We start from the raw sequence: 13,476 nt of genomic DNA on the forward strand, positions 1-13,476 counted from the left end.
ACTTTGCCTCAGAAAAGAATTTCAGCCTTGTAGGTTTATAACTGGCACACATTGTAGGGTTATTGTAGGGTCTCATGTCCACTCCGCCACAGGGGTCCGGATGCTTTGGAGAGGCTGGACAGGGGAAGTTGACTGAGCTTACACCACGGTGCCAGTCAGGTGTCAGGCCATAGGGCAGCTGCAGGACACCCTTGGGGATGGGGAAGCGCAGTCTGTGGGGTCCTAGGCCTGCAAGGAGGCTGGGCCATCAGGTTATCAGACTCTTGGGCATCCAGGCAGGGAGGAATGTCTGGGAAGGAAAGTTCATTGGTTAAGCCTCTAGGCCTTTGGGTACCTCATTATAATGGGAATCTGTCTTCAGCCTATGTGACCTGTGGTCACGTCCTCTACCTGTAGAGGGTCATGGGGCACTGCCCTTACGTGACTGATGGCCACAAATCTGTGGAGGGCTGTGGCTAGTGACCGGCCTGGTTTTCTGGGAGTTAGGTGAAATGCCTACTGTCACTTTCAGGGTCACCAGGGTTTCAAGCCTCTTCAACAGGGAACCAGGGTGCCTTTCACGGTCCTACACAGCCTAAGTCAGTATGCAGCAGAATTGGAGTTTAGTATTTAAGCACAGGGACAAAGAAAAGAAAGTGGCTCTGGGCAAGAAGACATACCCTGGTCACAGTTCATTTCCATCACAGCTATTACACATAAGAGTTTGGTGAGTTCTGAAGTCATTACCTTCAAGGAGCTGTTAAGAAATTTGAGATCACAGGGTGGTTTCTTCAATGTACAAACAGAACTTCAATTGGTGAGACTCTAGGGCCCAACGATTGCTCTCAGCTTCCTGCGGCAAGAGCATCTGGATGTCCCTGAGTTCTCTGGCCTGGAAAGATTGGTATTTATGCAGCAGCCATCCAAGGCTTGGGGAGAACTCCTGGAACTGCGGATGCTCTCACATGGAGACCTGCTGTAGGGTCAACCAGTTGTCTTAAATGTAGAGTGAGCTCACTCTGAAATAATAGCAGAAGGTAGAGTACTGTGGGCAGAAGTCAACTAGCAACAGTGCAGTGCCACCCGTTACCTGTACCAGGTGTCAATCCCTGTGCGCAGAGCTGTGTGCAGCTTTACACAATCAGCAAAGGGTAGCACCGCCACAAACACGAGAGTCACAGGTTGCACTGGGACTTAATGGCTATACATACCTTCACAAGGTGACAACAATTTCAAATTACTGTCAAATATGTGGTCCGCTGTGACCTTGTGCTGTTTGTTGAACCGTATACTCTCTGTGTATATATGTGTATAACCACTTTAACTCAGAAATATGAAAAGGCTGTGTCTTTTTTTTTTTTTTGGTTCTTTTTTTCAGAGCTGGGGACCAAACCCAGGGCCTTGTGCTTCCTAGGTAAGCGCTCTACCACTGAGCTAAATCCCCAGCCCCAAAGGCTGTGTCTTAATTAGGGCTTCTGTTGATATGATGAAACGCCATGACCAAAATCAATTTGAGAAGAAAAGGACTTCTTTGGCTTACATGTCTGAATCACAGTCCATTGAGGGAAGCCAAGACAGGGACCCGAATCAGGCAGGACCTAAAGGCAGGAGCTGATGCACAGGCTATGGAGGGGTGCTGCCTAGTGACTTACTACCCAGGGCTTGCTCAGCCTGCTTTCTTATAAGAAATCACTAATTTTAGATGCCCTACAGACTTGCCTGCATATAGCTGGGTCCTGTGGAGGTGTTTGCTTCTTGAGGTTCTCTCCTCTGAGATGCCTATAGCCTACATTAAGTTGGCATAAGACTAGCTAGCACGAGGTCCTCCCTGAAACGAAATATTACATCTCAGTTATGGAAAACAGCAGTGGGGGGTGGTCAACAATGTCAGTGAGTAGTAATTGAGAACAAGATCGAGCATCCTTGAATAAATATATATGCTTTTATTTGCTAATTTAAAACAATGAGCTGGGGAAATAGGTCGGGGGTTATGGGATGATGTCACAGGTGAGGCAGGTACAAGATAGAAGGAGGCCTGCCATTGGACGAGGAGGAAGGATGGGCGGGAGAAAAGTTTGAAGGAAGAGGAGGAGACTGGAACGGAAAGGAGGAAGAGACAGGAGGGACAGGGAGAAAAGCCGTGGTAGGACAATATGGCAGGTGATGTTGAGATTCCACACTGTACCTTTACAGGTTGTTATGAATGTTCTTAAGGGATGGATGTGTATTGGGCTTTGTGTGTTTAGATGGGCAATTATATCTTATCAATTGGATCAGAGGTTATTGTGTTGTATGTTCTTTCATATAGCAATTTAAGTGTAGGAAAGTGTGCAGTGGCTGGTCTGGGCCGCCACAGAGTTGGGATGTGTGTTTCTGGCATGGAAACCTGCCTTGGGAACTAGGTAGGTAGAGAGATTGCTGCCAGGTTCAGAGAGAGGCCTTTGGCAGTGTGATACAGGATGGAGCAGAGCTTTGCTGACTGAGTTTTAAGATATCTATCAGATATCATGGGGCACTGGGGTGCCGGATCTAGAGTGGGATAAAAGACAACTTTTTATTTTTTATATTTTTACAACAACAAGGGGTAGAGCAGTTGCTTAGCATGAAAAAGGTACTCAGTTCAGTTCCCAGCGCCAAACCCAAAACCTAAAACCTGAAAAGAAATTAATGAACTATATGTAAGAAAAACAGAACAATATTTTGTAACATTTCTGTCTTCTGATAAGTCAGAGGTTTAACTTTTTACAATTCTTTATTGCTGGGACTAGAGAGATTTCTCATCGTTTAAGAGCCCTGGCTGTTCTTGCAGAGGACCTGGGTTCAACTCCCAGCACCCACATGATAGTTTACAAACATCTATCATTCCAGTTCTGGATAACTTGGCACCCTCTTCTGGCCCCCACAGGCACCAAGCACACACATGGTACAGAGACATACACGCAGGCTAACACTCATATACATAAAATAAAAATTAATGAGAATTAAAAGAACATTTTGTGGCTAGTTATTTCCAGCTGTCTCTGGAAGATAGACAGCAATTTTTGCCTAATCTCCAGAAGCATGGAGAAGAAAATGCTGAGTGAAAACTTTTATTGCTTAAATTTATTTTCTTTTACTTTTTGAGCTCCAACTTTGTTAATCAGGCTGGCCTCAAACATCCTGGCCACAGTGAGCCTCTCTGCTCTGTCTCCCTAGTACTGGGACCACAGACACACACCATTGTGCTGTGTCAGCTGGGGAAAATCATTTTGCTCAAGCACATTAAACTTCAATCTCTTTGCTGGATCCCAAGGAGCCTGTTCCAGAAAGGCAGGGCTGTTTATGCAGGGGATCCTTGCAAATTGCAATCTGTCTCGGGTCTCGGGTTCTTACTATAAAATCTTCCGGAGTCTCCAGTGTGCACGATGGCTCTGTCTCAAGACTGAAATAGGAACTGGCAATGAGATAGTAAGTAATCTGAGCTGGCTTCATTTGGTTTTCAGTGTCCTTCTCTATGAGTATCAAACAGATGACAGAAGACCACTGGTTATTTCCAAGGGAAAAAGTGCTTCCTTGTGATTGAGTCAGACTTACAAGTTCTGCATCAGAAGACTCTGTCCTTGATGTTTGTTTGTTGTTTTTTTTTTTTGTTTTGATTTTTGAGACAGAGCGACAAGTATCCCAGGATGGCCTCCAAGTTGAGCTACAGCCAGGATGCCCTTGAACCCTGACTTCCTGCTTGTACCGCTCAAGTGCTGGGAGTGCAGGAGCATGCTGCTAAACTCCGTCTACGTGGTGCCAGGGATCAAATGCAGGGCTTTATGCATGACTAGGTGAGCCCTCCACTAACTGAGCTACATACACCCCAGCCTTTGGATTCTTAAAAAGGTTTTTACTTATTTTTATGTGTATCGGTATTCTTGTCTATTTGTGTATCTGTGCACCATGCGCATGCAGTGTCCACGGAGGCCAGAAGAGGTCACTGGAGCCTTTGGAACTGGAGTGATAGGCAGTTGTGAGTCACCATGTGGGTGTTGGGAACCCGACCCGGGTCATCTACAATAGCAAGTTCTATGAACTGCTGAGGCATCTCTCTAGCCTCCAGCTTTTCTTACCTGCTCGAATTGAATTAGGACGACCCTAGACCCCATAATACATACGTCCCCACTTTATGACTTATATTAATAGACACTGCGGCTACTGACAGATTGCAGCAGTCTCTGGTGTAGATTATCTCAATATCCCTTACACTTATGCTACCTGCCACGCACTGCCCTCAGAGCGGGGAGTACCACAGGGACCAAAACAGAAGCTTTGGCACGCACGCACACACACGCACACGCACACACACGCGCACACACACACACACCCACCTTAACCTCATCCTTGCTCTATAATCACTAGGTTCTTTGAAAACCCGCTTCCCTGCTGAGAGTGATCCCTTCATTTGCAACCCTGGAAGCTCACTAGGGACAGGATACAGGCTAGGTTCCCTTCAGTCAGTAAGCGGATTTCAAATGGGTCCTTGTTCTTCTCTTGAATTTACTGCATCTCTCAAGCCAGGATGTCATGAAGCACAGGGCAGGCGCCACCTTCATCATCCTAGAGAGCCTTGCACTTGTCCCTGATGGGTAACAGCAGCAGCAGGCATTGTGTGGAAGCTTAACAGGTATCAGAGTGGCCACCATCCCTTTGTAAGTGTCACAATTAATGGGTTATGAAGCACCGCCAAGGCACAGAGCCATTAAGAAGTAGAATAGAGGCCATATCCCACATAGGTGAGCCTCAACCATAAAATTACTTTGCTGCTACTTCATAATTGTAATGTTGCCATTATTTGTGATGTAAATATCTGCTATGCCGGACATCTGACATGTGACCCACTGCTCTACAGTGGTTCCTCTCTACAGTGGCCTGAGTTGCCCGTTCTCAATTGGTTTAACTTGTTCCATTAAAAACGAGACATTCTGGCAGGTGGCAAAGACAGCAGATTGATAAGTTCAAGGCCAGTCTGGTCTACAAACAGAGTTCTAGGTCAGCTAGGGTTACACAGAGAAATCCTATCTCAAAAACAAAAACAAAAACAAAACAAAACAAACCCAACATTTGAAGAAAAAGAAACAAGAGAGCTAACACTCTACTGAAAACCATAGAACCACAGAACCTGTGGATTAAGGGTCATGGGGCTTGCACCTATTTGATTCCCCACACCCTCTGAACCCATGATCTTGTGCATGCTAAACACACATTATCCCACCAAGCTTCACTCCAGCTCCTTATCTTGAGGTTTCTGGCTGTACAAACTGTCTTCCTCCGTTCCTCAATTTTCTTAACTGTGAAATAGAAATAATGACATTTTCTAGTAAAATTATTGTTGAGGTTAAATTAATTAAACCCTGCAAAGTCCCTGGAACATGTCTGGTGCATGTGACTGCTGTTGCTATTATCCCCACCCAGACTAAGTCACATGATCATCCCAAAGGATGTCAGCAACTACCTCAGGGCAAAGCGTGAGATGAGATGAACTGGGCAAAGGCAGCTTTCAAACTGGAGACCTGCACTAGAAGGGGTCCGGGAGACTGGGCAAAAAGGCAGCAGGTAGCATCGGAGGTGACTGCAGTCATACAGGCGTTTCCAGTAAAGCCGCAACCCCAGGTTTTTATGAAAGATCCACAGTTTTAAATCTTGGCAACTAAGTTAGGTTTTCAAAAATTTCTCAGAATGCCAATCAAAACAAGGACGTCAGCCACAAATTCATGACTTAGAAGTTTTTGCATCGACTGCTTAATAAACCAAAGGAGAAGCATGGAGATGCTGATATGATAACCACCCTGAAAATCCATGCTAACGTGTGTGTGTGCTGTGCATCATGTCACCACAGAGCTGGGACCTCTGGGCAGCCTGAAAAGACAGGTGCACATCTCCACTGAGCAGGCGAGGCGGCTGAGATCTGATGTGAGAGATCACAGAACTGGGGCGCGGCCAGTGGGCGGGGTGCTACGTCTCCTTTGCTCTTTTCTGATGTCAAGGCCACATTGACACAAGACCCTGGAGCTCCAAACATCCCTACAGGGCAACATTCAAAGGGCTCAGCTTTTAAAGTCCCGGCCGGCCTTGTGTCACAGAACACCCCTGGGAGCATAAACATGCACGAAGGACCCACTCCCACCCACTGGGTCACAGGCAGCAAACGGACAGCTGGCAACTTGTCTCCACAAGCATTCTCCATGGCTCTGATCCATGCTTCTCTAGTCTAATAAACACAGTTCTCTTGCTTTCTTCTGGAACTTTCCAGGCCCCTTTCGTAAACATTGGTAACACAAACATTTATTCCTATGTTCCCTTTTCTTAGTGTCTGCTGGAGACTCTCCTTTCCTGTATGTGGAAGTACAAAGACCACTGTTCTAGGCTTTTTACCATTCATATGCTTGACTAGCTAACCAACCCCATTTTGTGAGCATTACTGTTTTTTCCTTCTAAAAGGCTAGAAGAAACTAGCCTTCTGCTTATGTCATTTCCTGCCTCTCAAGAGCCAGGCACAGAAGGCAGAGGCCAGTACATCTCTGTGAGTTCGAGGCTAGCCTAGTCTACACAACAATGAGTTCCAGACCCAGCCAGAACCATACAGTGAAACCTTGTCAAAAAAAGAAAAGTTAGGATCACTCTAGAAGTAGGGTGTTCTACTAAACGGTGAAATGATTTGAAACTTTTACAGAAATTGTCAAATTGCAGCTCAGAGATCAACCCGACGATCTCTCCAGCAAGGACACATGTGTCTCATCACAAAGTCACAGGTAGAATGTGCTACAGTGCAGACAACTCTAATTTCAACCTGTTTGTCTTATTTTGAATGAAGATGGGCATCTTCACCTATGTTGAAAGGCCATGTGTCTTAGTTAGGGTTTTATTGCTGTGGAAGGGCACCATGACCACAGCAACTCTTATAAAGGACAACATTTAATTGGGGCTGGCTTACAGTTTCAGGTTCAACCATTAACATCATGGTAGGAAGCATGGCAGTGTGCAGTCAGACATGGTGCTGGAGAAAGAGCTGAGAATTCTACGTGTTGGTCCATGGACAGCAGGAGACTGTGTGCCACACTGGGTGTAGCTTGAGCATAGGAGACCTCAAAGCCCATCCCACTATGAGGCATTTCTTCCAACAAGATCACACCTATGCCTGCAAGGCCACCCCTCCTAATAGTGCCCCCTCCTATGGACACATGAGTCTATGGGGGCCATACCTATTCAAACCACCACACCATCCCCAGTTCTTGAGCTGCATTTGCGATTCCTTTCAGTGCCATCTGCCCTTTTCTGTAGGGAGGCTTCCTTCTGCCCCAGCAACAGAAACTTCACATAGATTGGCCCTTTGTAAGACCAATAACTTGCACACAATGTTTCCCAGTTAATTAAAAATGTTTTAACTTATTTATGTATATGGGTGCTTTGTCTGCAAATGCGTGAGTACCCTGTGTGATATATGGCCTGATACCCTCAGAGGTCAGAAGAGGGTGTTGGTTGGGGTTAGGGTTACAGATAATTATGAGCTGCCATGTGGGTGCTGGGTATTGAACCTGGGTCCTCTGGAAGAGCAAACAGTGCTCTTAACTACTAAGCCATGTCTTTAGTTACCCAATAGCAGATTTTTATTACGTTTCAATCATTGGGAGCTTAAGTGAATCTAAAATGGGGAGAGGCAAAAGTGGAAGGGGAGAGAACTGACTCCACAAAGTTATCCTCTAACCCCACACAGGGAGTAATAATGAAAACATCATTTTTAAGTTGCTAAGAGGAAATAAACCTTCATTTAAAAAGATGTCAATTGTGCAAACTGGTAAATAAATTACATGAAATTACAATTAAAATCATGGTCTTGACAATTTTTTTCCCCTAAAATGTTTTGGAGACTCATGCATGCCAATGCTTGGCCCATAGGAAGTGGCACTATTAGTAGGCGTGGCCTTGTTGGCGTAGGTGTGATCTTGTTGGAAGAAATGTGTCACTATGGGGGTGGACTTTGAGGTCTCCTATGCTCTAGCTACACCCAGTGTGGCTCAAAGTCTCTTTTTTCCTCTAAAATGTTTATTGAAGTTCGGTAAAAGGAGGAGGAGGAGGAATAGACAATGACGCAGAAGGAACGAGCCTTAAAAAGTATCAAAGATGACTGGGTCCTCAGTTAGGCGTGTGAATTGCTCTTGCAAATCATCTAAGTTCTATTCCCAGCACCCATGTGGGGCAGCTCCACAAACTGGAGACCAATCATTCAAACATATGAGCCTATGGGGGCCATTCTCATTCAAACCACCACACCCACATACATAATTAAAAATAAAATCAATCTTTAAAAAATAAACTAATTATTAAGCTGTGTGGCTTTAATCCCAGCACTCAGATGGTGGTGGTGTCTTTAATCCCAGCACTCAGAAGTTCTCGTAAGCACTGAACCGTCTCTCCAGTCCCTGCATGGGTGTTTCACCTGCAGGAATCTTGTGCAACACATACTTGTCTGGTGCCCATGGAATCCTCAGAAGAGTGTCGGATCCCCTGGAATTGGAGTTACAGCTGTGAGCCACCACGTGGATGCTGGGAATTGAATACAGCTCCTCTCTATGAGCAGCCAGTGCTCCTAATCCCCGAGCCATCTCTCTATCCTGTAGAGAAACTATCTTGGGTTTTGTATGGATGCATTGCCTGTCAATTAAAAGGCCTATGGCTTAGGCAGGAAGTAGAGGTGGGACATCTGGAAGAGAGAAGGGATTCTGAGATAGAACCAGGCAGAAGATTCTCTGGGAAGATGTGTCAAGATGAACATACAGTACCTGACACAGTTAACCAGCCATGTAGCAGAATGTAGGCTAGAATAAAGGGATATTTTAAGTTATATATAGTCAGAGAAGAGCCTAGCTAAATGGCCAAGGTATTTTGAGTCTGAGTCTTATTTCTGAGAACATAAGAATGGGAGGTAGGAAGGGTCCTAACTTCAACAAAATGGCACCCAACATGGGGCAATTAGAACCCAAACTGACAGCCTAAAAAGGCCCTGGTAAAAAGCAGGAGTAGTCAGACTAGCTTGACAAGAGGTCTGATCTCTTAAAAAAAAAGAAAGAAAGAAAGAAAGAAAGAAAGAAAGAAAGAAAGAAAGAAAGAAAGAAACAAACAAACAAACCAAAGCCAAAGCTCCCCAGAATAGCACAAGACAAATGGCAAAGAAGGAGATTTCTTAGCCAAGAAGCAGGAAGCTGCAGAGAGGTTGTATGGAAAGAGGCTTTATAAAGAGACCCCCTACTAATTTAAAAACAAGACATAGAGGCTTCTCCCAAGAGCAACATCCAGCATACAGGCTGAATGCAGCTGATACAGCCACAGATGGCAAAACCCATGGAGAATTCCTGGAAGCCACAACTGCAGGATAAGTCACGTCAGGTTCTCCCAAGCTTGGCACAGCAGGTCGGCCCAATCTTGTCCTACGGAAATTAATGCTCAGTGTTCCTAACACGTGGAAATGCAGCCTTAAGTTGGCTGAATAGGGCAGAAGGCCAAAACACCGATCCCTGTAAACAAAGGGTGCGGGTGTGGCCAGGCACTGTACAACATCTGAGCTAAACATAAATAACATTGGACACAGGAGACAGAGATGAGCAGATCTCTGTGAATTCTAGACCAGCCTGCTCTACACAACAAAGAGGTTGTTTTGCATATAGAGGCTGCCAAACTTAGAATGATTCTGAATTGTTGGAGCTGTTTATTCAGCTAGGACAAGTGATCAGAAGTTAAGAATCGTCCATTGTATATAATACACATCGGATCATACCAGTCTGCCAGGCCCTCTGCCACAAGGTAATAGTGAAATTGACCAGCTATTGATAGGAACTATACTAGAGGCTTCAGAGTTTTATAAAAACACCATGTTAACAGCAAAGGTTTAAAGAAAGAATTCTCTATCACTGACAAGGAAATTGTGAGGAAGTTTCCTACTTGTTCTTTTTTTCGGAGCTGGGGACCGAACCCACTACTTGTTCTTTATACAACCAAACTCCTTTACCTACAGGAAGTAACCCTAAGGGTACTCAAAGACATGCATTTTGGCAAGTGGATGTGTTTCATTTTATGGATTTGGTAAACTACAAGGCATACATCATACTATAGACAATCAGGATTTCAGTGGGTGACTGCTTCTGAAAAGGCTGATTCTGTAACTATGAATTTGTTAGAAGTTATGGCCACTATGGGAAAACCCATGCAAATTAAGGCTGACAATGCTCCAGCACATGTCTCTAATAAGACGAAGTGACGGTTTACATGTTATGATATAAAACGTGTTACAGGTGTACCACACAATCCTACAGGACAAGCAATTGTGAAGAGATCCAATTATGCTTAAAAAGAGATGCTTAACAAACCAAAAAGGGGTAACAGAGACCCCCCCAGAGATAAATTATACAGTGCTTTATTAACCTTAAACTTTTTTGAATGCTAGTAAACAAAAAACTATAGCTGATGAAAGACATTGTATTATGGAAAAAAAAAACTGTTGAACTTGTGCCAGGAAACGTTCATGATCCTCAAAAGGACCACCAAGGAGCCGTTTCAGGAACTCATTTATAGAGGCAAGAAGTGGGTATCTAGCCTGGTAGACATCTAATTGGGGGAGAGGGATTATGGCCTTTAATATAATTGGCTGGTGCTGGGAGCCAAACCATAAACTTAACCTATTTTCCTCCTGATGGTGGTTGTTAGGAAGTGAAGTGTCAGGGGCAGGCTTGTTACCCAGAGTGCAGATTTGTTGGGGGATAACTTGGAAACTGGTGTTAGACACAGGTCTTGTTGCGGGGTAGCCTGGAAACCAGTGCTAGGTACTGGCCTGTTAGTTAACTTAGGTCAGGTTCTCTGAGATAAAATCTTAACCCAAAAGATCTGGTCTCTCAATAAACCAGTCTGTTTATTTTAAAGGAGTCCTAAGCTCAGAATGGAAAACAGGAAATGTGTTATACGGGGGGAGAGGTTATGCCTATATTTCCACAGGAAAAGAAAAGCTGTGGGTTCCTTCCAAATTGATAAAAATCAGACATGACAAAGGGAGACCTCCTGAAAAGATTGGCTGTGGACAAGAAGAGGGGGATTGACAAGATAATCAAGGTAGGTGACATAGACCCTGGTCTCTGTAGATGGAGACAGCTCTGGGACTGGCTGAGACTTAAATGTCTACAGACGGCCAATACATCTTGTTGGCTACAGAATTCTCGTGACTTATTATTACACGCCATCCTTTTATATAGCACGAATGGAGATGTATATTGCAGTTTGATCATATGATCAAACCAACCTATAGAATACAGTTGTCTTTCACCTGCCCAAACAAAGAGCAGGAAATCATCCTTAGTTGACCTGTGCACCCTGCACATCCCACACAAATGTCTCCATAGAACTATGTGCTGCTTGTAAGGTTTGTGTGTTACAGAATAAAGGACCAGGAGGGCAGCCCTGACAGGATTCACCCTCGGGGATGCTGAGATGCTGAGACCTGTTATTCCAGCTCCCTGCTTGATCCTGCCTCAGACTGATGCTGTTTCAGAGACTTTCTTCCAGAGCAGTTTCAGGAAGAAGTGCTAATCGCAGAGGACCTCGGTTCATCCAGCCCTTCAGACCGTTCCAATCTGCACTTCAGTTAAGCCCTAAACTTTCTCAGCACATCGAGACAAGACTAAAAATGCTACAGCTAGCTTTCTCAAATTTTTCTAATTTTCTTGGGCCCCCAAACGGGGATTCTTTACCCAGTTTAGCAGGAAGCAATTATCAGAAGGCCCTTACATTGAGGTGGACAGTTTGGTTATATGCTGTCATTTTAGAGGATGATCAGAAATAATTATAGTTTTGGAAGGGAAAAGACGAAATAGGAAGGTTAGATTCAGGATTTCTTTTTCTTTTCCTTTTTCTTTCTTAGGTAAGGGAAGAGATTGAAAAGAAATGGGAGGAAGATAAAGAAATATTATAAGAAATTAGGCAAATAGTGGTAGATTATTGAATCTACTCTTAAACCAAAAAACTTTGTAACCATAGTCTTATATTATTAAAGATCTTTATATTTTGATGCAGAATTGAGATTGTATTTTGTTACATGAGTATAGAATTTTGTATATTGATACAGGTTTAAGGTTTACAACAGTATAAATCTTTGTATGTTGATACAAAATTTAAAATTAATTTTGTTATAGGTGTGTTTCAGCTCTTGTATTATGCCTATGCAACTCATTTAAAAAGGTAAGGTATAAAAGATAAAATAAAAAATAAAATAAAAAGATAAGGTGTAGTCCCAGTCCTTTTAATAGCCGCTATTAAAAACTATTTAGCTTAACTAAGTAATACAAGTAAGTAGTCAATCAAATAGACACTAGTTTAGTTAATTACAATTCAATGTTTTCAAGGTTATTTGGATAGTAAGTAGCTAAGAATAAGCAATGTGCGATAATTCAGATATACTACAGATAGATAGTTGGTTTTGAAAAACCTCAGAGATCTACAGAATATGGCATTTATAGTTGTTTCATTATTAAAAGATCTTTTGACTACGAGGCAGGTCTGCCCCTCACAGCACTCCCATTCCACTTCAGAGAAGATGATGAGCATCGAAACCTCCATATGGAGTTGCTTCAGTTGTGGCGAGCTCGCCACTGGGCAAAGAAAATGCCCCTGCTTCAACCGCAGACAGATCTGTCCAGGAAGGACAACGGATGCAGGGAAGTCAACTGCTAGGCTCTGCCAAGACAGGATAAGCAAGTCCTTTATAATTCCTGCTTCCCAAAAGGCCTGTCAGACATTCTGGGCCAGGAGGCCGAGGACAGATGCTCCACTGTTACAGAGAATATTGGGGACTGTCCAGGCAGTCAGCTATCTCTGTCATTTCTATATTTTTGGAAGCTGCATCCCTGTGCTTCCTGTATGCTCAGGTAATATTCCTTCTCAGGTCTCTGATGGGACTGAAGACTAAATAGTCATAGTCTTACTATAGACTTACATTGTTTAGGTCTAAGAAGATTTTTTTAGGATGGTAATACAAGTTAAGATAAAATTTGAGTTAAGTACAAAACTTTAAATACACCAAGATAGGATAGATAATAGAAAAATTTCCTTAATTACCAAATAGTATGGACTGTATATTATAAATCTATAGCATACCTTATAGCTTTCATAATTGTTATAATTGTGTTTGATTTATATTTGAAAGAAAATAAACATTTTATTGGACCAAAAAGGGGAATTGTAGAGAGAATATCTTGTGTATTGTATGGCTACATCACCTGTCAATTAAAAAGCCTATGACTGGCTTAGGCAGCAAATAGAGGCAGAACATCTGGGAGAGAGAAGGGGTTCTGAGATAGAGCCAGGTGGGAGATTGGCCAGGGAGATGTGAGGAGACAGACGCATGGCACCTGAGCACAGGCAACCAGACACATGGCAGAGTGCTGGTTAAAATAAACGGGTTGTTATAGTTATGATCTAGTCAGAGAAGAGCCTACC

Source organism: Rattus norvegicus, chromosome 5 (assembly GCF_036323735.1).
Source record: "Rattus norvegicus strain BN/NHsdMcwi chromosome 5, GRCr8, whole genome shotgun sequence".
Classification (NCBI taxonomy): domain Eukaryota; kingdom Metazoa; phylum Chordata; class Mammalia; order Rodentia; family Muridae; genus Rattus; species Rattus norvegicus.